This window comes from Delphinapterus leucas, chromosome 18 (assembly GCF_059928025.1).
Source record: "Delphinapterus leucas isolate spDelLeu-1000000601 "Yukka" chromosome 18, BTC_Dleu_Yukka2, whole genome shotgun sequence".
NCBI classification, from domain to species: Eukaryota; Metazoa; Chordata; class Mammalia; order Artiodactyla; family Monodontidae; genus Delphinapterus; species Delphinapterus leucas.
In genome coordinates, this window is record NC_143146.1 from 2,081,825 (window position 1) to 2,105,996 (window position 24,172).

General features: G+C 46.1%; 1 long non-coding RNA gene across 1 annotated transcript in view; it reads right to left on the reverse strand.

The window, feature by feature from the left end:
- LOC149746813 (uncharacterized) overlaps positions 1–24,172 on the reverse strand; it is a 183,389-nt gene that overhangs the window by 75,365 nt on the left and 83,852 nt on the right. The gene's annotated exons all lie outside the window — the stretch shown is intronic.

Here is a 24,172-nt window from a genome sequence, read left to right on the forward strand (position 1 = left end):
GAACAGAAAGAGAGAGTAAACGGAGTGGCACCGTCTGAAACGTGAGGATGTTTAATGGAATACATTCCTTTCAGAGACAAGAGTGAGTTCAAGCCGTTCCAGTGAACCTAACTATTTCTGGGGGCAGTAATGAAATTAAAGCGGTTGGCTCTCAAGAAAGGAATGAGGGAACCAGATGCCAAAACACAGTGCTTGTGCAATAGTGACAGAGTTCAATGCCAAACAGTAGCCGCATGAAAAGAAACAACATCTTTAACGGAAGACTGGCCTGGGAAATCGGCAAGCAAAGGAAAATACGCATCACTGAATTGGGAAGACGACATGAGACTGATTTTACTTCTGTTTCTAGGGAACACAGTAATACCAGGTACCAATCAGCAGTCCCTTTGGCAAAGCTTAACTAAGCATCACCAGCCAAACAGAGATCAACACCGTTTTTCATCTCGTTGGAGTCATTTTTGAGGCACATTTTTGGGAAGGGTGACGAGGAGGCTGCTGGTGTTTCCACTTTATGGATGGATAGAAAGAAACAGCCACCGCCAGCTCAGAAGAGGCTCCCCGACCGAGGAAGGCACGGTGACCAGCCCAGGCTGTAAGCAACAGATTCTGGAAGGACCAGATCACAGGTTCCCAACTTTAGCCGCAGTTGGAACCACCTGCGGAGCTTTACAAACCCTGAAGCCTGGGACTCACCCCCACAGATTCCGACAAAACTGATCTGCAGACAAGGTCGCAAGCCGCTGGAGTGAGACATCCCCAAATTCAGTGTGCCTGGACCCACCTGCGGGCGCTGTTAAAAGGAGGGTCCTGGAGGCTTCCGGCTTCCGCCTCAGGACGGGTAGGGCTGGAAGGAATGATGTTCCACCCTTATGATGAGAAACAGTCAGCTTAACTTCAAAGTCACAGCTTTGCCTGAACCTGCCAGGGAGCTGAGGTCACAGAGCAAATGACTGGCCCAAGGTTTAAGAGGACCCAGTGCTACAGGGAGAGAAGAGAGGCCCAGGCTGGGCCACCTCAAGTAGACGGGACAAGACACAGCCAGGAGGAGCTCAGCTACAAGAGTTAAGGGGCTGGTGGAAGCCCGGTACGAAGCCTGGGCTGCAGAAATTCAGGGAGTCTACACGACCTTGCAGGTTCTTTCCCTGATAACTCTACCAAAGGCTCGTGGAAATAATTCGAAAGAGCCCAAGAAGTAGCCCATCTGGTGAAGATGCAGGGAAGAAGACAGCAGCCACTGGGGAGCAAGGGCCAGAAACCCCACCTGAGTCTTCCCTCCATCCCCATCAGAGAACGAAACCGTGGCCTGCTGGCCTCCGTGCATGGGGATGCTCACCACTCTCGCTGGTAAAGGAGATTGAGTGGGGAGGGGTGGTCAAAACAACCTACTCCTGGGTTTCAAATTTCAGTTCTGAGTCCAGGACTGCTGCCTGGGAGGGGCAGGGGAACTGAGAAAGCCACACCCCCGGACCCAGAAGACAGAAACCACCACCACCCCCCACCCGCCCCCGCCCCCCCCCCCCGCCGCCCCCCAGCCCCACCACCAGGCCAAGGAGCTTCAAGCAACAAATAGCAGCAGAATTCCGAGAATCCTGCTGGGAGAGGGACAGGAAAGGAGCAAGGGCAGGCGAGACACCCTCTCCGGGTCAGCGTCCAGGGAAGACTGAAAATGAAGAATCAGATAGGCATCGCACAGCGGACCCTCCCCTCCCCTAAGTGATCTCTGCAGGAATTGAAGCCTGCAGTTCACTGAGGGCAGCTATAGCCATGGAAGATCAGAAACCCACCCAACCGCTAACTAGACCAACGGAAAGCTCACACTGCAGATCCAGGAGGAAGAAAGGCATGCCCGTGTCCAGGCACAGAAACCACTCATCCTCTCTGCTGACTGACACACGTATGTAGCTGTCATGAAAAAACTGGGAGGCGTACGAGAAAAGCAAGGAAAACCAACACACTCCCAAGAGAGAACAAGCGTCAAAACCAGACTCAGATATGAAACAGTTGTTGGAACTATCTGTCAGGGAATTTAAAATAACTATAATTAGTATGTTAAAGGCTCTAATAGAAAAAGTGGGTCACATGTAAGATCAAATGGGAACTTCAGGAGAGAGACAAAGCATAAGAAAAAACCACCTGGAAACGCTAGAAATAAAAAATCCACCGTTACAGAGACGAGAATGCCCTTGAGGGGCTCATCAGTGGATTCAGCACAAGCACTGAAGACTCAGTAAACTTGAAGGTAAACCAGCAGAAATTACCCAAGTTGAAATACACAGAGGAAAAGTATAGGATAAATAAAATAACAACATCAAAGAAACAAACGTCCAAGAGCTGTGGGACCGCATTAACATTCAAAACATGCACAACTGCAAAACCAAAGGAGAAGACAGAGGATGGGGCAGAAGGAATATGTGAATATCGGTCAAGAATTCTCAAAAATTAATGACAGATACCAAACCACAGATCTGAGAAGCAAAGAGAACACCAAACAGGATAAATACAAAACAAAACAAAAACATTCACTTCGGATATTACATTACACTACTGAAAACAAGAAACAAAGAAAATCTCGAAGGCAGCTAGAGAAAGGAGACACTTTACGTGCACAGGGACACAGAAACCAAGGAAACCAGAAGACAATGGAATCACACCTTTAAACTGTAGAAGGGAGAAATTCTTGACCCTGAATTCTACACCCAAAGAAACTATATTTTAAAACTAAAGAAGAAATAAGACATTCTCAGGAAAGAACCAAAACGGGGAATTCAGCGTCAGCAGCAGTTCCACCAAAAAAACCCCAAAAAACAAAAGCAACATCAGACTAAACCTTGGATCTGCACAAAGACGTGAAAAAGCTCTGGAAAGAGAATACGTGAAAGTCAACTGGAATTCCTTTTTTGCTTTATATGAAAGGTAAACGGTCTGAAGCGGAGGTGGGACAACTCTACCCAGTTGGTCAGATCTGACCTACTATCTGTTTTTGTTTTACTACAAAGCCAGCTACACCCATTCGTTTGCCTGTCACCCAGGCAGGTTTTTGTGCCCCAGTGGCAGAGCTGAGTAGTTGAAATAGATATGAAAGAGCCTGTAAAGCCTAAAATATTTAATTTTAGGGCCTTTAAATTAAAGGAAAACTTTGCTGACCCCTGGTTTAAAGAAAAAATAGTAGCAATGTATTATGTGTTGATAGTATTTGTAAAAGTGGAGGTTCTGACAAAACAGCACATCGGAAGGGAAGGAGGAATTGGTAATATTTTGTTGCAAGGGCCTTACATGCCACAAAAGTGGGTATAAAATTATTTAAGGCTGGACTAAACCCTTAAATACATATTTGATATTTATATTTTATTTTAAACTCTAGGGCAACTACTAAAATTTTTCCTAAGAGGTATAAAAGATTAAATGGACTCACAAAAAAATGCCCAATTAACCCAAGAGAATGCAGTCAAGGAAGAAAAAAAGAAAGAAACACAGACGTAAAAAGTAGAAAGCACTTAGTAAATACAACCCAGTGACGTATAAACATGATAATACAACACAACTACTTGGGGCTCATTCCAGGAATTCAAGGATAGTTCCACGTTTGAAAGTCAACCCATATAATTCACCACATTAAGAGACTAAAAATGGAAATTTATATGATCATCTCGACAGAGGCAGAAAAAGCACTGAACAAAATTCAGTGTCCATTCCGAATCTGATGTCTCAGCAAAGAAGCAACAGAAGTGAGCTTCCTTAACCTAATAAAGGGCGTCTGCAGTCACCCTCCAGCTGACATCACACTGAACCATGAGGCACCGGCTTCTTTCCCCTGAGGCTGGGAACACGTTAAGTAGGTCCACGCTTAGCACTCGTATTCATCACACTGGAGACTCTACACGGTGTAACAGGGGAAGAAAAAGAAGTAAATGATCTGCAGATCTGAAAGGGTGAAATAAAATGGTTTCTATCTGCAGATGACGTGATCATCTATGTAGAAAAAAAAAAAATCTTCAAAGAAGCTCCTAGCCCTGTAAGTGAGTAGAGCAAGGTCAGAGGCTACAAAATACCAAAGTCACCCTGTGCTCCCGTATACCAGCTGAGGAGCCCAGCTTCTGGCCCAAACCCTACGTGTAACACGGCAGGCCCGACCATGGCAATCACAAAGGCTCTACCCGCGGACCTCACAGGGGACAGGCCCCCCACCCCAGACTTGGGGCACAGCCCATGCATCGCAGTCTCCAAGGGGACTGCACCAAGGACCCAGGCCCCTGGCCAGCCATGCTCCTGTGAACATCCACATTCCCAGCCCAGGCACCCCTCTTTACCTGGGGCCTTCCTCAGGTGCCACTGCCTAGATCTCCTTGTTGGGGAGGAGTGGGAAATCTCCAGGACACTTTTCTCCTCTCTGACTCAGTGCTCACTACTCTTCCACTCCCAGCCCTTTCCCCCCTGCCTCCCCCAAGCCCCCGAGTTCAATAAAACACAGGAGCCTTTTGTTCAGGGCTCCCTCAGCACTGAGATGACCCCATGTCGACACTGGTCCACCTGACCCCAGCTGGTGCCATCCTGCGGGCTAAATGGAATGTGGGCACCGCGCTTCCTCTGGCTCACACTGTCACAGTAGGTGATGGAAGGTTGACAGGTGCCTTTACCACTTGGCTTGTTTTCTTAATCAGTTGTTCTGACATCCGGCAGCTCAGCTTTCAGCTCAGCTGAGCTCTTGAATATGAACAATTAGAATTCGAAATTTAAAAAAAAAATACCAAGCCATAAAGCGCTTAAGTATAAAGCTAACAAAATACGTGCAGGATCTGTATACTAAAAGCAACAAAATGCCAGTGATAGGAATCAAAGAAGATACAAATTAATAGAGAGACATACTGTGTTCACGAAATAGAAGACTCCTTGTTGCTAAGATGCCAATTCTCTAGAATTTGATCTATAATAATCTCAGTCAAAATCTCAGCAAGGTTTTTAATAGATACTGACAAGCTGATTCTAAAATTTATACGGAAGGGCATAGGAACTAGAATAGCCAAGACAGTGCTGACAAGGAAGCCCTCATGTTACTCAAATTCGTGGTATAGTAATCATGATAGAGGCAAAAAGAATGGACGCATAGATCAACAGGTCAGGATAAAGTTCAGAAAGAGGCCCGCAAAAATACAGTCAACTGATTTTGGACAAAATGGCAACATCAATGGAGAAAGGATTAAAAAAAACCAAACAAACTAGAAATATTATACACACCTATATAAGTAAATAAATAAACCTTGACACATACTTCATACTTTATCCAAAAATTTAACTAAGAGCAGATCATATGCCTAAATGTAAAATGTAAAACTATAAAACTTTCAGAAGAAAGCCTGTTTGACCCTGGGTTTGGTGATGTGATTCTAGATATGACACCAAAAGCATGTCATAAAAAAATTTGATAAACTGTCCTTCATCAAAATAAACTTTTGTCTTCTGTGAAAAATACTGTTAGGAGCATGAAAAGCCATAAACCTGGTAGAAAATATTTGTAAATCATTTTCTGATAAAAGACTTCTAGCTAGACTATATAAAGAACATTTAAAACTCAACAGTAAAAAACACAAACAACCCAATAAAAAACTGACAAAATGTCTGATCAGATACTTCACCAAAGAAGATGTACTGCTGGTACATAGGCTTATGAAAAGATGCTCAACATCATTAGTCGTTAAGGAAATGAAAATTGAAACCACAACGAGATACCAGTAAACTGCACACCAATTAGAATGGCTAAGATTAAAAACAAATGAATAAAATTTTTAAAAGGAGCAATACCACATGTTGGCAAAAGGATGCAGAGAAACAGACACACTCATTTATTGCTGGTGGGAATGTGTCCAGACACTTTCTAAAGACAGTTTGGTAGCTCCTTACGAAGCTAAACATGATTGAACCATACAACCCAGCAAACCCACCTCTAGGTATCTACCCAAGTGAATTCAAAACTTATGTTCTCGCAAAAAAAAAAAAAAACAGAAAACAAAACCCCAATCCCCCGCAACTGTACGTGAATTTTATAGTAGCTTTGCAGGAATGTTCAGAGCAGAAATAGGAAAGAGCAAAGAGTCGTTGATTCATGCTACTAATGGACAGATCTTGCAATAATTTTGCTAAGTTAGAGAAGTCAGTCTCAAAAGGCTACAGCATTGTAAGATTCTATTATGTTACTTTATGAAAAAGGCAAAACAGTAGAGATGCAAAACTGATCAGGTTGCCAGAGACTGTCCTAGTCAGGAGGGAGCCTGGGGGGCAGGATTTCCTTAGAGCTCCCCCTGGAGAGATTCCCCACCCCAGAGTGATCCTGGACGGCCCGGGCATGTGGGCGACGGCACTCATCAGAATTCTTGGCGACCCGCCAATCAAAAGGCCACTTGCTTATTTTTTTATCAGGACTGACCTAGGAATCCACATGCACTCTTGAGTTATCAGGCCAGCAGAACTATGCCCTCAGATCGTCAAGAACTTATTTTACCGATGCTGTCCTAACATAAGGTTATTATTAGCCTCTGCACACTAAATCTTTCCTTTAATTATTCACCAGGCTTGTTTTTCTTCAATAAAATGGCACCGTTTCAAGAAGAGAAGAGATGCAGTGCAAGGTTCTGTTTTTACATGGACTCACTGTTATGTTTGTAAAGACAGCCTATTTTCTTACAGAATTTTATTCATAATTACAGGGCCTGGGTATTAGGACACAAACTTATCCACTGCTATAAAGTTAATTTATTTGATTAATACGATTTTTTAAAAATTCAGGTTTTGGAAGCTAATTTAGTGAGGGAAATAACTATTCTTATCTTTTAGGGTTCGGTCAAATTATCACTTTTTCAAGGTCGAGATTCCTGACTGCCCAGATTAAGCTAGGGATCTTAGCTCCAGGGGTCCACAGCCCCTCTCCCTGCCCCAAGAAATACTGGCCACGTTTATATTTACCTGTTCAATGACTGCCTTTCCTCTTATGGGGTAAACTTCACAGAGACAGGGACCACATCTGTCTTTATCATAGTTAGACCCCAAAGATCCCACCCAGGGCCTGGACCACGGTGAGCCAATCAGAGTGCGTTTAGGTCAAGAGAGTCCAAAATCTGGGATGCCACATGCTGTGTCTCATCCACATGATGCCTGTGTAGCTATGCAGAGGGCCTGGCACACAGTAGGTGCTCAACAGATGCTTGTAAAATGCAAGAATCTATAGTGAGGATGAAGACATGTATGGATACATAACTAAAAGTTAATGAGTAGATACGTGTACCTCTGAGAAAACTCTACCTGCTACCTGTTCAATTCTGTCCTCTTCTCCCATCTGCCCACCTGCCTGATGGGAGTTAATACATGGGTGTGCCCAGATAAATCAAAGGGTTTACCGTGTGATTATGGAATTGTCAGGCAGAAAAAATCTACCCCAGGCCCCTGTCCTAAGAAGAGAAAGTGAGGATCTTAAATAACAACACAGTTCGCATTAAACAATGAAGAACGACTGCTCAGGGGGTCATTAAACTGAATTTCTACCCCCGCCCCCGTTCTAATGTACGGGCAAGAGCTATGGACCTTTAGTTCCACAGAGATGTAGCCAAGCCAAACCGGAAAAGGACAGGTGGGTTTCTGCAATGTGCTTCTCAAATATTTTCCATGGAAGGGAGGTGAGGAATTCCAGGGCCCCTTGGCCTCAGCACACACCCTGCTCACCCAAGTTCCAGGTACGACACTGTCTTCGTGGGATGCCAGTGCGGCTGCAGGGCTGTGATTGCGGGATTACGACGCGATCATTCAGATTCCAATCTGATTTTAGTGGATGTAAATATTCTTACAGACCCAACCAGCAAACTATGCCTTTCCAACACACCGAGCGACTGGAAGGTTTTGTTAGAAATGTACCGTAACTGCGCCTGTCTGGCCCCTGGTAGCCCGTTTCTACGCTCCTCATTCAATTGTACACGTGCCAGCAGGAAAGCGTGACCACAGAGAACAAGCAGCCGTAATAATGCGAATGAATAACATAGATGTTGGGTTATTGTTATCCTTGAGGAAATCTTATGTTACGCCATTCAAAGGGGAAAAAAATACGTGAAAAGTAGGAAAGTGAAACTGAGCAGATGTTACACCGGAGCTGCCAATCTTGTCTACGCAGGTGCTAATGTGTTATAATTATCCCTTCCGGCAGTTGATGTTTAGGATTTTGGTTCCCACCTAGTCAATCACAGCTGTAATTGTTAAGCTACTTACATCGCTAATATGCTGGGTAATAACCAGATAGGATTTAATATTTGACATTTACCGTCAATTGCCTTTCTCCTGACATGTGTCTCCTCTACACCAGGATCTGTACATTGGGCTCTCTCATGACTTCTGGATAAAATAAACAGAATTGCAGGGCAGAAAAGGGAAATAAAGGTAAAACACAGCTCTGTGTGTCTCTACGTCGATTTGCCACCCCGGATTTCCTGACAAGAAGCAGGGCCCTCACTCCACTGGAAGGGTTTACAAGGATGCCGACTGTGCACGTGCTACCAGAATTACTTTAAAAGATTTTGCTCTCGTTCTCCTCTCTGTGGGGAAGGGGTCACCTTTATTTTGGCCTCACAAACGGAGAGGCCGGGGTGCAGAGGGTTTACAGTGGCCTCCCAGGCAAGAGGGTCAGTCATGTGAAAATTTGCAAAGAGCACCCATCAGGTTTCCCCCCAAAGGTCTTACTTCCCCACGTGTGCTTTAATTTTCAATGCAAAATAAAATCGAGAGGGAAAAAGGTCATGGGGAAGACGCAGGACTCCAGAGTCACAGGCCTGTGTTTGAATCAACGCTCTTGCCACTTTCTGGCAAATTCAGGAAATCACCTATATGGCCCGGGCTCCAGCTTCTTTCTCCAAGAAGGAGCGTTTCTGTGAGGTTACGTGAGGTCACTCCATGCCAAGCCTGAGCAGCGGGGCTGGCCCAGAGGAAGGGCACGGTAAGCTGTGGTCACCAGCGGTGCGGCCTGGCAGTGCTGTGCTGACCCGGCTGCAGGCCGCATCTGAACCTGGCGCCTCGGGAGCTCGGCGACAATCGATTCCCTGGGGGTCCTGCTCTGCCCCGGGCTGGGGCAGCTCCAGACGGGACCACCCCTCTTGTCTGTATCCCGCTGCGCTAGGCACTTGGGGACCCTACGAAAGTGCTGGGTGAGGGCAGCGGACCCCCCAGTGTGGGCGTCCCCCATATCAGGCTCTGTCTCCAGGACACCAGGGCTCCAAAAAGGCCCCATAGGCTCGGGCGTGGTCCCGACACCACAACTCCACTGAGGGTCGGATTCCACTGACCAGCTCCACTGAGAAAACCAACACAGAGTCCTCGGTAAGGAGATTGGGAGTCCATTCCCCTTGACGTCACGGCTGTGGTGCCACATCACATGGTTCCAGGGAGCACCAGCCCTGCTGGGGACAGCGGGATGCATCCCAGAAAGGTCCCAGTTACCAGACGTACGTAGAGAAGTTTCCCTTGGTGGGTGTTCTTATCGAGGGCCCAGCTGAAGAGCACGGGAAGTTTTTCCAAAAGTTGTCACCCAGGAGATTGCGTACATGATTTTAATCCTAAAGACACACACACACACGCACACAGATACGCACACACACCACACGTACACACACAGGTATGTGCGTACACACCACACACATGCACGAACACACACGTAAGATCCAGCCAGCTAAGTTTTTGGTCTGTAACCTATTGTGAGCTAGTTCCCTTTAAGTTTTCTGCGCCATTTCTGCTCCGTCATCCCAGGAGTTTTCTATCTGTGGCCTCACGCGATGGGACAGCACCTCTGGGGGCTCAGGAGAGACTCCCCTCACTCAGGAGGCGGACACAACTCCCGTGACATCAGGTAACGGTTTGATCTTGGGGGTGGTGGCGTCGACGTCACCTTATCACCTCACCGACCTTTCCTGATGACATTTTGTCTTGAGGGCCTGCACTTCTCCACAGCTTGAAACTCTGCTTGAAGTTGAAGATAAGCCAACATTGGGATGCACTTTTCCTTGAGAATGAACTTACTGATTATTCCAAGGACAGTGCGACTTTCTAAAGTTTTTACTGTGTATGTATATATGTCAGGATGGGGGGTGGGTAATGAAGATTTTCTTTCTTTCAAATAATTTAGCAGAAAGTAAATACCCATAACCCTTCAGTCGGGTATGCTCCATTAATAAGAAAAGTATAATTTACGTTGTTACTCTCTTTTTCAAACATTTTGGCAATAAACCAACCAGTAAGATGTACCACACCAGTGACAGCCACATACTATCTTGAAAACTATATTTTTACGAGTTATTAAATGCTCCTTATTCCCTGCAGAAGAAAGGGGCTTGTTTCAAGGGGATTCTGCTCAAAGTTTAAATTGGAAAGGACGTGTGGATCTGACAACCAAGGAGGAGTAAGACTTCAAAGCAAAGCAAATGAGGCTGGACCCAGTCATTTTGCAATAAAATGTGAAGTCATGTAATAGTGCCCTTTTAAGCCACTTGGGACTTTTAAGACTTCAAATAAAATGCCATTAGCACAGACAGATAAACAATCTAAGCCGCTATTTGCCTGGGGTGATACCCTTGTGATTTACAATGGGCAAAGAAAATACAGCAGCCCCGGTGTTGAGAACGTATGACACACACACTGCTAACCTCTCCTCGAGATGGCAGGTCTTTGCATTCCGCACCCGCTCAAGCTCTCCTCCCGCTCCCAGCATCTCATGGATCCTCCGCTCCAAAACCAGATCCTGTCTTCAAGTGAGCGGCATAAATGGGTTTCAGGAGGAAACATCGAATGTGAGAAACTCACCAATTTATTTTAGCTGAGCAAGAAAAAAACTAACATTTTGCCCTTGTTTTTGCTTTAATTAGCGAGCCATATCACCCACGGGGCATTCACTTCGAGTCACAGATGTCTGATTTTTGAGCGCCCTGCTGGACCTGGCTGAAATCAGGAAGGCCCACTCCCGGGAACTTCCTGTCGATCTCAGAGGTACTTCGCCCCACGCACCCCGCTGGCCGCAGCAGCAGAAATGTTCGGGGTCAGGAAATCAGGAGGGTTGGACCCTGCAGGGCCGATCCATGGGCCCCACCGCCCTGTTTCTCCTCAGGAGAGATCCGCTCCAGCAAATCCCAGTGTGAGGGACAGTGGGGGCACCCAGGCTCTCCATGGCGTCTTTAGCCTGGGAACTCGGCTTTTCCAACATTTCCCTGTACCCACCCACATGCCCCATCCTCGGGGCCATTGCACGAGGCCCCGCGGAAAAAGTGCCCATGCAAATTAGCTTCTGCGGCCAGCAGAGGCCAGGGTGTGATCTCCACAAAACCTGGTGGTGGCTTCCGGTTAATGGCAGGGGTGCATCTAGACCGTCAGGGACGCGTGTCTCCCCTCCCAGCCGCCACGGCCAGGCACACCACATCCTTCCCGGAGCCCGGTGATCGTCCGCCTCCTGTCCTGCCTGGGCCACCGCTGAGCTGCTGGCTGCCGGAGTAAAATGTGCCAGACACTCCTGGCAGTGGCACCGACAGCTGCTGAATTTAACTTGCCTACACATAATAAGCCGGGAGAGGCCAAGAGGGCTACTTAGAAGATGCCGTTGTTCCAGCCTGGGAATTCTTCTGTGCTGTCACCTGAGAGGCAGGAGGACATCGCACGGACAGACGGGTCGCCGTTGTCAAAATGCCGTTCCATTTCCCATCTCCTGAACACATTTCCCAAGTCTAAGAAGTTGAATCTGGGGCCGAGGCTACTGTCCCAATCACCAACAGTCAAGTAAAAATAAAATACAACAAGAGCAACCACTGAGGATTAAGCCAGCAAGGCTTATTGTCCCTTTAAATTGAAAAGGAAAGAGCGAAAGAAAAATATTCTGCAAGTTCCATGGGGAAAAAAATGTCGTATTTGTATAGACCCCAAACCCGCTCTGTTTAAACAGGGTGATTAATATCAGCTCCTGTAGGAAATTAAATCCAGGGAAGGACAGGAGTATGCAGATATGCAGACTTCCGGGCAGAACGGCCATCTCTGGGTAGGGAGCTGGCTGATTAACCCGCGTCCTCAGAATACGAAATGAAACCCGGGGCTCCCCTGGGCAGTGAGAAGGGGGGAGAAAGGACCAGGCACAAACAACGGGGTCTTGGGCCACATGTGGAGGGCTAGGCTCCGGGATTTAAACCAGCGGGTCACAGCGCAAAGCCTGACTGCTCCATTCCAGGCTTCGCCGCGTGATCTCTGGAAAGTTCTCCCTCCCTCCTTTCTGCAGACGCGGAAGAACTGCCAGGCGTCCCTGTTCATTAATCTTAGCGGTCGTCTTCCAGCCCTCCTCCGCGGCTTCTGAGAAGGGTGCCCTGTTCCCCCACGTGAGCCCAAGACCACGCGTGCGCCCAGCTACACGCCACCCGTGCAGCCCCACCCACCGGGGTGTTTTTTCTTTCTGAAAAACTGAGTGGGGGTAGACAAATTTTTTAATTTAAAGTACAACACCAGAAACTTATTTGCAAATGTAAATGACTCTCCCTCATCATTTCAAAATGTCAGTGTGGTCATAGCACCTGGTCTGGCACGAGGATAAGATTTTTGATCATTGAATAATGATGCTATTTATTTTTCTGAAAAAAAATATTTACAGCGAGATGCAAAATGTCATTTTCAGTGGGATTTTTTTGTCGTTACTGGAAACCCAAGCCTGTTATTCTGCACCATTCAGAGTCTCTCCAGTGATTGTATAGAAGTAGGCATTATGCTATATTATTAGAGCTGTAATTTCCTGCGGAATCTGTCTTGGTGTTTCTTTTTATCACTTGGCAATTTCTATCTAGTTATAGCATAATTAAGTTTCCTGACCCTTGCTCACTCTCTTAACAGGACGCTTAGAAATACACTAGAACTGCAGATCTGCGGGCCGATGTCCTGTCTCCCCACACGGTAATGGAATAAAATTATTAATCCTGTAATTGTACAGAACACATTACTTTGCATTCAATGTTCCTGGCTCTCATTTTCTGTCGGGGACAATCAGCCCGAGGGTACAGATCATTTCTGCAGCAGCGCAGCCCCTGAAGAAAGCCTCTCATTCCCGCTCCTGGAGCTACCTGGGAAGCTGTGATTATTCGGGGCCTAATACAGCGCTAGGCTCGAGCCAACAAAACAAAGTTAATAAAATGGACTAAGGAACAAGGTTATTCTCCAGCTGCAGCTCACGCGCCAAAGTCAGAGCCAACGGCTAGACGATAAAGTACACGACCTCCCTGTAAGTGGTCTCTGAGGGTTCGCATCGGGCCGGTTCCGTCTACAGCTGCTTTCACCAGAAACGAGGGGGCTGTTTTGGCTTTCATCATGCAGGTTCCCACGCGGTAAGGGCTCTGCAGATCATGGCCTACCACCCGCGTGCATGCTGGCATGGGCTGCAAGGTCAGGGGCACAGGCCACGGAGGGCTGCACTCGGACTGGAGGCCGTGCTCCAACACCCCTGAAAGGCCCACAGGCGAGCAGCTCCCAGGCTCCCGGCCCCACTAGACTCGCCCTGTATCCTGGAGGAAGGGTGCCATGGAGCAGAGCGTACGTCTGGAGGATCGTTGGACCGAGGCCTGGATCTGCTGGGTGAGATCACGGAAGGTCGGTAGAGCAGGAAGCCGGCCGCTCAGCCTGTTCGATGAGAAGGTGGAGCAGGCCTGACCACGGGAGGATAAACGGCCGGCACGGTCCCCATCCTCTGGAGACGGTGAGATTTGATTCTGAAGCCGTAACACCTTCCCAAGCAAACCGACCTTCGCTTGATTTATGTGTACCATGCGTAGCTACACGATGAAAAGTTAATATACACGCTCTGTGAGGTGCATGCTCAACGTGGGTTGTACGTTACAACCAGCACATGTACCATAAACACTTCTTTCAAACGCCTTACCGTGCCTGTGGTGCTTCCTGGAGTTCCCTCTGAGGGTAAAGGTCAATGCCAGAGCACGGAACCTACCTACGCATTTCCAGAGCAGACCAACAGGTTTATAGACTAAGCCCTGGAACTTCCTTTCACATCCAGAGAAAGGAACACGTACCAGTTTCCATTCTGCTGACACACGCTAGCAGTCGATTAATAAGTACGCTGTTTTAAAGTGCACTGACCACACGTCGGCTTACAACCATATCCTGAAGAGGTTGTTCCAACGTGTGGTTTACATGCTACAAAAATACTGCTGGCTGATTCCCGCCGAATCACCCACCGTGGGAGGGAGACCCAGAACGCACTGGGAAGACGGCGAGGAGAAACCGGCGTTACCGTCAGGTCAGCCCTGTGCTCCGTGCATTGGTTTAGATCAGCCGTTCTCAACTGGGCGTGGCTTTACCCCCCAGGGACATCTGACAAACCCTGATTTAAACAGACAAATACAGTTGCAAAAAGAAAAAAAACCACAAATCCCAGCCCGAGAGCCTTGTGCACAGTCAACACCAGATCCAGCTGAAGCATTAAACTTTTATCCTCCCAACCTCCCATCTTCTGTAATTTAAACACAAGAAAAGGGCAAAGTGGGATTCTTTTCAACTCTGCATCTTCTCTTTCCCAGCTGAAAGAGAGACTATCGAAGGAGGCAAATGAGGATTCAGGGGTTTCTTTTTTCTCCACCCCCGATTCTACCAGAAACGCGAAAACAAGATCAGAAACCACGTTTTCCTTCTGTGGATGCAGATCGAACAGTGGAATTTACACGTTACGTTATCTGTCAACTTGCGCACGTGTGCAGATGTGTAAGGCATTTGTACGGTGTAAGTGGTGCGAAACACAGACACTTGGGTGACGGTGGTGGTACATGTTAATGAGGAGCTTGCAGGTTAGAAACTACGCCGGTCACCACGTGAGCGCGTGGAGGGACACAGAGCCTCCTTTAAAAATGTTCTTCCGTGGGGCTGTCAAAATTTCTTTTAGGTTTCAAATGTTAAGGCCTCTGTCCCCAAAGAAATCCATCAGTAAAGGCAATTTAATAACCAGTCCACTACATCAGATGTCCTACTCCTAAATTTCTGAAAGCAAATTGTGCCTCACTTTTGTTTTATTGCAGGCTGTAAATGCCTCCTCTGAAAAGCCACACACGGGAACTATTCGGTTGATTTGAGCTGCCTTTATTTCAGAATTCAGCGGGGAGTGAGACATTCCCAGACCTCCCTCACGCAGCCTCTGAATCAGCTTCTAATAAACATACATTTGGGGGAGAAGGCCTGATGGGAGGGCCGTCACTTAACTTCCTATTGTTTCATTGATAAAAATGATCTGGGAAGCAGAAGAATATGTTAACCGTTTCCTTTGGTTTTCCATCGAGAAGGCTGAAAGACATTTCTAAAATAGATCTATTTTCTTTTCATTCTGCAGAATAATGCATGAATGATTATAACATATGCTCTATCTCCCGTTTTTTTTTTGCCTCAACCAGTGGAAAAGTGCCTGACACCGTAATCACAACTTGTTGGGTTTTCAATCTGATGCTGTCCCATTTTATCATGGTAGTTAAACGTCCATTCTTGTTCGGTGTGATAAATGTTATGGCCATTTAACAGTAACGAAAAAGAGAGACGTGTTAAACCAAATATTGCTTCAGATTGTGTCTTTTATTCTCCTTTATCATCATATCTTAATTTATAGTAAAATCATCATTATCGCAACTGTCAGCCTCATTTAACCTCCCCTGATCTCCCATGATTCTCTGCCGTCAGGTCTGATTGCCTACCTTCTGCCGACCGGCTGATAATGCCTGACAGATTAGCCCTCCCCAAGAGGAAGACAATGATATATAGAACAGCGCCGCTCACGCTATATATTAATGAGGAGCTGGCAATGCTTTGATAAGGCTGCAGAATAATCCATCAGTGCGAGAAGGAGCTTGTAAAACTGGAGGGACATTTCATGGGAAAAGCACCTGGGAAGGATGTAATGACCCAGCAGCTAAATGCCTGTCAGCTGTCTTCCCTCTGTTGTAATTAACATCAGATAGCGGGCGTGTGGATAACCTAAGAAGTTTATCAACCCCCAAATCCAGTTTCCTTCTCTCCGGGTTGCGACCACCGCTCTCACTTTGACAACACGTGTAGCAAGCCAGCAATTAATAGCTCATTTTCTTTGGCATTAGGAACGGTTTATCTTCGAAACTCGCTCTTATCAGAGGCTGTTACCTATGAAAGGGAGGAACCACGGGCGTTTTCTGCTGCACTTACTCAGCAGCGGCGGCTCCGCCATTAGGTACAAGGCTTCAGACGGCTACTTGAGTTTGAATGCACCGTTATTACAGGTATTATGTGAAATTGCTTGTGTTGCGTGAAGGGGGTTATAGAGCTTCTGGATCAGTAACTTCAGCGGGTGTCGGGAGTGATCACAGCGCTCTGTCAATTTTCCCCATTTGGCTGTCGGTGTCGATTTACAACACACCACCTCTTTTATTCACATCAAATCGCTCATTTCACTGGTAAATTCTATATATCTCAATTTACTTTAAGTAGCTGATTTGTGTAAAATAAAATGACTTCCTCTTCTGTGTGTGCAACAGACCTAATCCTATATAGTAATAAAAAGTGTAAACACAAGGAGACTCTTCGTCTTTTTCAAAGCACCGTGTGGAGAGCTGTGGCTGCCCGCTCCATGAAATAACTATCATTGAAACATCTCCATCGCCCGGGCTTTGTTTAGACCACACCTAGCCTCTTCATCTTCCCTTACTTTTTAATCGTGGGGAGGAATCTTGGAGCTGTCGCATCTCTCTGAGTGGGAGCACACGGACTCCGAAAGCAGGTGCGTTTCCCTGCACCCACGGCCACCTCTGCTCTCACCACGGCAGCTGGACTCGCGTGCTGCTGTGCAGACACGGCCCCGCCCTTAAAACTGTGGGACCACGAATGCTGTCTAGAGATTCAACCGATCGGCAGCCCCCTGCTCAGTGCAAGCTGCCAGCGCCTTCCTGTGCTTCCTTTTCTCTTTCGTGAGTGTGTGCACACGCACACAGGCGTGGCTGACGAAGTGCAGCATCCAAACTTAGGAGAAGGAAGTCCAGAGGCATCGGTGCGTGGAAAAGTCAGAGACACAAGGAATGTTTCAGGATCAAAGTCTAGATTTCCTGCACAGTAGAAACTCTCTACAGGTACTCAGTGTGTTAAGACATGCGGAAGTCTAGTGGTATCAGTCCACACATCTCAGCGTGCACAGGATAACGCTGCATTTGGGAATTTTTTTTTAACCTTAATTGACACTTCTCGTCAGTGTTTTCCACTATTTCTGACCTAAAAGAGGCCCTTGGAAAACTGTGTACTTTCCACAAATAAATAAAATGTACATAAACAGAGTATTTACAAAATCATCAAGGCGACCCTCCCTCCAGAAAGCCTCCCCGACTGATGGTCTAAGGCTCAAACAGACAAATGAATAAACTACTAGATTCACCAACCTATGAATGTGCACAACTTGTTTACTGTCTGTCCTGGCATAAAATGTCCTCTGCATAAAAATATACAGACTAATCCTGCACATCTGCGGCTTCCACATTTGTTCATTCACTTCTGTATGTTTGTGATATATTCTGCACGAGTTATAAAGCCAGGAGAAAATACGAGATTCTATTACAAATGTAATGAGTAGGGCTTCCCTGCTGGCGCAGTGGTTGAGAGTCCGCCTGGCGATGCAGGGGACGCGGGTTCGTGCCCCGTTCCGGGAAGATCCCACATGCCGCGGAGCGGCTGGGCCCGTGAGCCACGGCCGCTGAGCCTGCGCGTCCGGAGCCTGTGCTCCGCAACGGGAGAGGCCACAACAGTGAGAGGCCCACGTACCAGGAAAAAAAAAAAAAAAATGTAATGAGTAAAAAGAAAATCTCCATAACCTGTGTCTATATTTTCTGAAAAGCCTTATTGTCCCAGAGAGCATAATATTATTTAAGATGCAACTGAGGGGGGCTTCCCTGCTGGCTCAGTGGCTGAGAGTCCGCCTGCCGATGCAGGGGACACGGGTTCGAGCCCTGGTCCGGGAAGATCCCACACGCTGTGGAGCAACTGAGCCCGTGCGCCACAACTACTGAGCCCATGTGCCACAACTACTGAAGCCCGTGCGCCTAGAGCCCGCGCTCTGCAACAAGAGAAGCCACCGCAATGAGAAGTCCACGCACTGCATCGAAGAGTAGCCCCCGCTCGTCATAACTAGAGAAAGCCCGCGCGCAGCAACGAAGACCCAACACAGCCAAAAATAAATAAATAAATGTATTTAAAAAAAAAAAAAAAAAAAGATGCAACTGAAATCAGAGCTCTTCAAAATCGGCCATTTCTTTGCCCGTTACAAACCAGCACCTTTGTGCTGCGGGCTAGGCTCCCCACGCCATGCGTTATCTCCACGACACAGGTATAGCAGTACAGCAGGTATAGCAGGGTACCAGAGTACAGTAGGTCACACAGATGTGGGAGAATGTCCTACTCAACATCAGTGTCAGCAAAGCAGGATGGGAGTGGGAAAGGGGAAGGGGGCAGGCCATGACCCCCCAAAGGGACACTCACACCTTGGTCTCCCTCACACTGCAGGGCACCCACCGGGCTCTCCTGGCCTTCCTCCCGCCCTCCACCCCAGGGTCCCGGGTGTTTCTCAGTCTCTCCTCAAGCACGTGGCACTAGCGAGCCTGCCTGCTACCAGTCTCTTCAGAAGTCACCTCTCATGCTCGGACCGGACACAAGAGAAGCATCACCTCAGTTTCACAGGGAACAAAATGCTAGTGCACGTGACTTGCTTTGACGCCTCCAGGGAGAAAAGGGTAGGCTGGAATCCCAACCCCTTGTCCTCACAAATCAGAAATGATTTCAGTTCAGACGTGCACGCCAGCAGGTAGTGACCACTCACTTCAAACCAAGGGAAATATTTTGAGCAGGGCAGGTTGTCATGCACTGGGAATGGCGAGCAGGGTTAGGTGTGGAAGGAGATCCTTAGACGTTTAAAATGTAATCTTTGCTCTCAAGGAGTTAATGGTCTACTGGGAGAGATGAGACATAAGTTAATAGAAAATGAAATTACAGTGAAATTTAGAGAATATCGTGGTGCCACCACCGTAGAAATATTACAGGACTCAGTAGTCTTAACTGTCAGATTAGCTTCATAGGCAATAACTGCTCTGAATCAAGTAGAAAAAGCTCACTTTTAGCTGGAGTAATCAAGGAAAGAATTACCGAGTAAGTGAGGTCTGAACAGAATTTGGCTCACAAGGATAACCACGGCAATCTAGGCATTCCTGAGCATATACAAATCCATGCAATTACTCTTAAAGGAAAGCAGAATTTGATGGGAAATTATAGCATGAATCTGGCATTCAGGCTGATATGACAAGCTACTGTTTGGAAAACTCTAGTTTCAAAGGAGCAATAATTCACTTTTAAATAGCAATTTATAAAAGACGGCAGCCTTTAATATATAAACCCCTAGAGTTATGTCTGACATTACACAAAGGACATACATACTGCATAACCATTTTCAAACAATAACAGAAAATTCAAATTAAGAATTTATATGCATCTCTGAAGCAGCCACCAAATTCACTTAGGGAAACAATGCACTTTGACAAAGTTACAGAAAATACTAATTTACTAATAGTCAGCCAAAATTCAATAACAATTTCAATAACAAGTCCAGAACAAAGGGGATACCCAGAAGGCTGGTGTCTGGTAAAATATCAAAGGTGAGATGTGCAGAACGAGCCGTGAGCCCAAAGGTACATTTCACCCACTGATCTGTACTAAATAAAGCACAGACATCAGGAAAAGGAACAGAGCTACACAAACATTACAACTTAATGAGTGACTGAAAAAAGGCAGCCCGCGCAGCTTATGGGATTTTCCTATCCTGACTGGTCAGAGAGAACTGGAAGAGAAAAGGAATATATAACAAGCCCAATCTTCCTGGGTCGAAATAATTTCCACTCCATCGTTGTGTGTGGTATGTTAATCAGGGAGGGACCTCCACCCCCCCTTTAAGAGGGGTGGAGAAGGCAGCTCAGTTATCGGACCGCACCTGAACAGGGCAATCCCAAAAGATGTGCACGCCTTTGCTCAGGAAACTCTTCCTAGCACCAGAAATGGGACCTAGCACACAGTAGGTGCTAAATAAATATCTCTGGAAAAACTGAACGAATGAGTGAAGAATGCTGTCATCCACAGGATAAATGACAATGTACATTAGTGGGCGTGGGGCTCTATGAATCCCCTTATACTTGTGTTTTTCCAAAACCACAGCTAGTGTCGTGATGTTTAGTAAATTGTTAATGGTATATCTTGGGGCTCTGAATCCTCTTTAAACATGAGCTGAATTCTGACTGGTAAGCCTCTATCCATCTGCCATGTAATTTTTGTTCACAGACAAATCAGTGTGACTTAGACTGAAAATACGGCAGGACCGTGAAAAATGACATCGCCTTCTGTGTAGTGGCGGTGCCATCTTGAATCCTGTATTTTAGATGCTCTGAAAATCCTAGTAACGTCAGGGCAGAGTCGGACGAAGCCGTTACCGACCATGAGAATTACTGACCTGGGTGGGGACCCCAGGGATGGGCTCTGCAATGTTCACTTAGGTGTGAACTTTGTTTATGTTATTGCTGTTTTTCATCTGCCAGGACTGAGAGGCAGAAAGGCTCCTGTGCGTGTGTGTGTGGTCATGAGGTCCTCAAACCCACCTCGGTCTAATATGAAGGCCATCACATGTGGAGGAAGGGCAGCAGCCTCCTTGCCATTTGGAGGTAAAATAACTAAAACCACTGAACAGCAGTCAGGGAGTAGATTGAAAAAGAAAGCGTTTCTTTCCTTCTTTTCTTTTTTCCTTCTTAATGCTGCTTCTTGTTACCAAATATCCATTGTTATTAATTTGGTTGTTACTTTTAAAAGCAAGTGTTACAGTTTTAATTCTGCTGCCAGGACCTAACCCTTAGTAATATGCAGGATGGAGAGAAAATAGTAATGGGGGTTTGGGGTGACACATTTAATAGTTCAAATGAAAAATAACTGAGTACTTAGCCCACTGAAAGTGGTTTATCTCCACCGGGCCTGCGCTGTTTTTGCTACTTAGTATGACCACATTTAGGCCGGAATGTGCTGCTCCATCCAGAAGCAGGTTATTTGTGGTCTGTTTAGGCTTCTGTTTCTTCCAGGGAGGATTCCTTTTCCTTGAGAACACTTTAACCAAAAAGTGAGATGAACGTAAAAGCTGGCAATAATAACCTATTACGGAGGGTGAGAAAGCATTCCTGGTTGGAGGAAAACGGAAGAAAAAAAAAGAAGAAGAAGAAGAAGAAGAAAAAAGGAAGGGACCCATGTAGCTTGCCTGTAAGCCAGGATTCTCCTTATGACTCCAGCTTCCAAATTGCTTTTTCCCTGCTCTGTAAAATATTTGATAACACATGGTGTACACCTTCTTGGGTTATTATTTGATCTCTTAATAGGATGGAGAGACTATTACTGATTTGGGGGGTCTGATTTCTTAAAACAAAACAAAAATGCACACAGTCTCTAAACGTGCATTTGCATTAAAAAGAAACGCCATTGTGCCCAGAGATTCTGAACTGTTGCGTTCTGAGTCCCCTACCCCCGTTCACACTGAAATGTGGGGTATGTACCCAGAGAACTCAGGGTGTTAGAAGCAGGCAGGTCTCCCGGGGAAGGAGGAGGAGGTGAGGGCGTGCTGCAGCCATCTGACGACAAATTCTAACATTTGGAGGCAGCTTCCACAGGCAAGAGTGCGGCAGGCCGCCTCCCTGATAAAAACGTGGAGCAAACAGACACCGTCGTCCACAGCCTGGGGTCTGCTCCTCTTGGGCCTGGAGGCTTTCTTTCCGAGGAAGTGTCTGCATACCTCCCTCCTTTTGTCTCAACCAGAGGGTTTAATAGCTCAAGTAACTGAAAAGGACTAACAACAGTAAGGCTCCGGTTTCCAGAGTAACCGGAAAAACAGAGCCCAGTCTCCATGGCAAAGAGAAAAGCCATTTGCTGCAGCCTTTTCAGACCTTGAGCCGACACTGACAGTTTTCCTATAATCACCCCGATTATTTGTAGCAACTAACTATATTATAATGTTAACTATAGGAGGTCTTTGAAAATATGCGGGCTAAAAGAAAAGAATAAAAAACGTACTGGGTTTTCCTCCGCTTTAGCTATGAATAGATTAACAGTTTAAAATTTATAAAATAGTCTCTTCTTGATAATTCAACCCAAAGAGGGTGCTGCCCATCTTCCACGTTTCTGTCCTTAATTCTTTTAGGGTGTCTACATCTATTCAGAAGACTGCACAGGGTCTCAGTGTCTGCAATGCACGCATTTCTACTGGAGAGCAAAGTGAGAGCGGATATGTGATCTTCATGCATTTTATTTAGTCTACCCCAGGGTGACGATCCTTTATCCTGTACTTGGTGGCTGCTGTCTCCTTCAGTCATTTGCAACATACGCCCAGATTATGCTGTACATATATGCATGTGTGCATGCGTGTATGTGTGTGTCCTTCCTCGTGAGGCTAAACGGCCAGCAATTCCATCACCGAGTGTGCCCAATCCATGTGGCTGGGTTCGCTCGTGCTGACCTGGGAGAACCAGTTGGTTTGACAACGGTTTGCTTCTTGAGCACAGAGGTGCAGCCTGCCTGGTTGGCCTGCCTGCATTTTTTTTCACCTGTTTTTCATCTGAACCTGAAATGAACTTGAATTTCAGTCTCCATCTTTTATTTAAAAACCAAAATCATCTTTCTGTAGGGCACAGTTAATGATAAGGCTCATTATATGTTCAAATATTAATATTATAGTGTTAATACAGTTCCAGTGTTAAGTCTATGCAAGATAACTTCCAGATGAAACCAAAGCACAGTTTACCAACCATTCACACACACACACACACACACACACACACACAAACACGCAGATAACCACGGGTCTGTATATTACACAGCGTATTTCAAATTTCCTATGTACGCCTAAAAAGATTATTATCAAAATGTGAAGTAGCATTACATTAATAGAAAAATGACAACCATTGTGTTTTCAATTTTCTGGGGGAATGTAAACTATCTTCCCTTTAACGGATATAGTTGAAAAAAAGTCCAAATAAAAATCACTTAATTTTTATTCCATATATAAGGGCTTCCACTGAAAGTTCTCAAGTTGTCTTTGTTAGTCAATGTTCGGAGAATAAAATGTGGGAAATAAATATTATGTCATGTCACTTAAAAACTGCCTCATTTTAAAATGGCACAATTAAAAAAAAAAAAACCTTGCCCAATAATTTAGATGTTTACATAATTAGCTGTTAATCAAGGTCTGATTTTAATTTTCTCCATCCTTTAATATTAAACACAAACGTATATACACTTTGTCGTAAAATTCAGGGGCATATATGCAAATCTCCACTTAGCTGCTGCTTCTCCTCCCTAGAAAGCATCTCAAATGACTAAGGCAGAGAGGGTGCTTCCAAACGCACCAGGCCATACCTGGAGCATTTGTTTAAAGTGTCAGATTTCCAAACAGAGTCCCTCGACCCAAAATGACATCAGCTCAAGAGATAATAACGCCCCTCTTTTTCTGATTTTGTGTTTCTTTCCCAAATCTGTTTGGAAAAATCCCACATTCTCCATAGGGAGGGCCTATCCCTAGCCAGCTGGTCCCCACAGTTCACCGGGGCACTCGGGTGTCCAGGGAAAGGGTGGGCTGACGGTGACTGGGGCAGGGGCATCGGGACGCAGTCCGTGCAGGAACTAGGAAGAAGGCAGTGGAACCGTGCTGGACCTCCACCAGGACCATGAGCAAAAGCTCCCCCAGGAACAAGCAATTGCCTTGAATCCCGGCAAGGCCCCGCCTCCACCCTGACCCCAGTCTCCACTTATCTGTCAGACTGATCTGCGCTGTGAGCCTCACTCCTATTACACGCTGGGTTTTATAAATTGCTTAAAGATAAAAGCTTACCCTGCTGTAAAAAGAAGTAAGATATAACATTGAATTTGCACTAAAATGAAAAGTTTCCTGGTGCCCCTTATATATTTAAAATTGCTGTTTTCTTGCAATGAATATAATTCACTGTCTTTCCCAAAGTATAATCCCGTGAGGGTTTGACCAAAGAGAAATGCGCTAATGATTGCAAATGGCTCAAATATTCTGTCCAGTGAGTTAAGTGATAAAAGTTTCTATGTTAAAAGA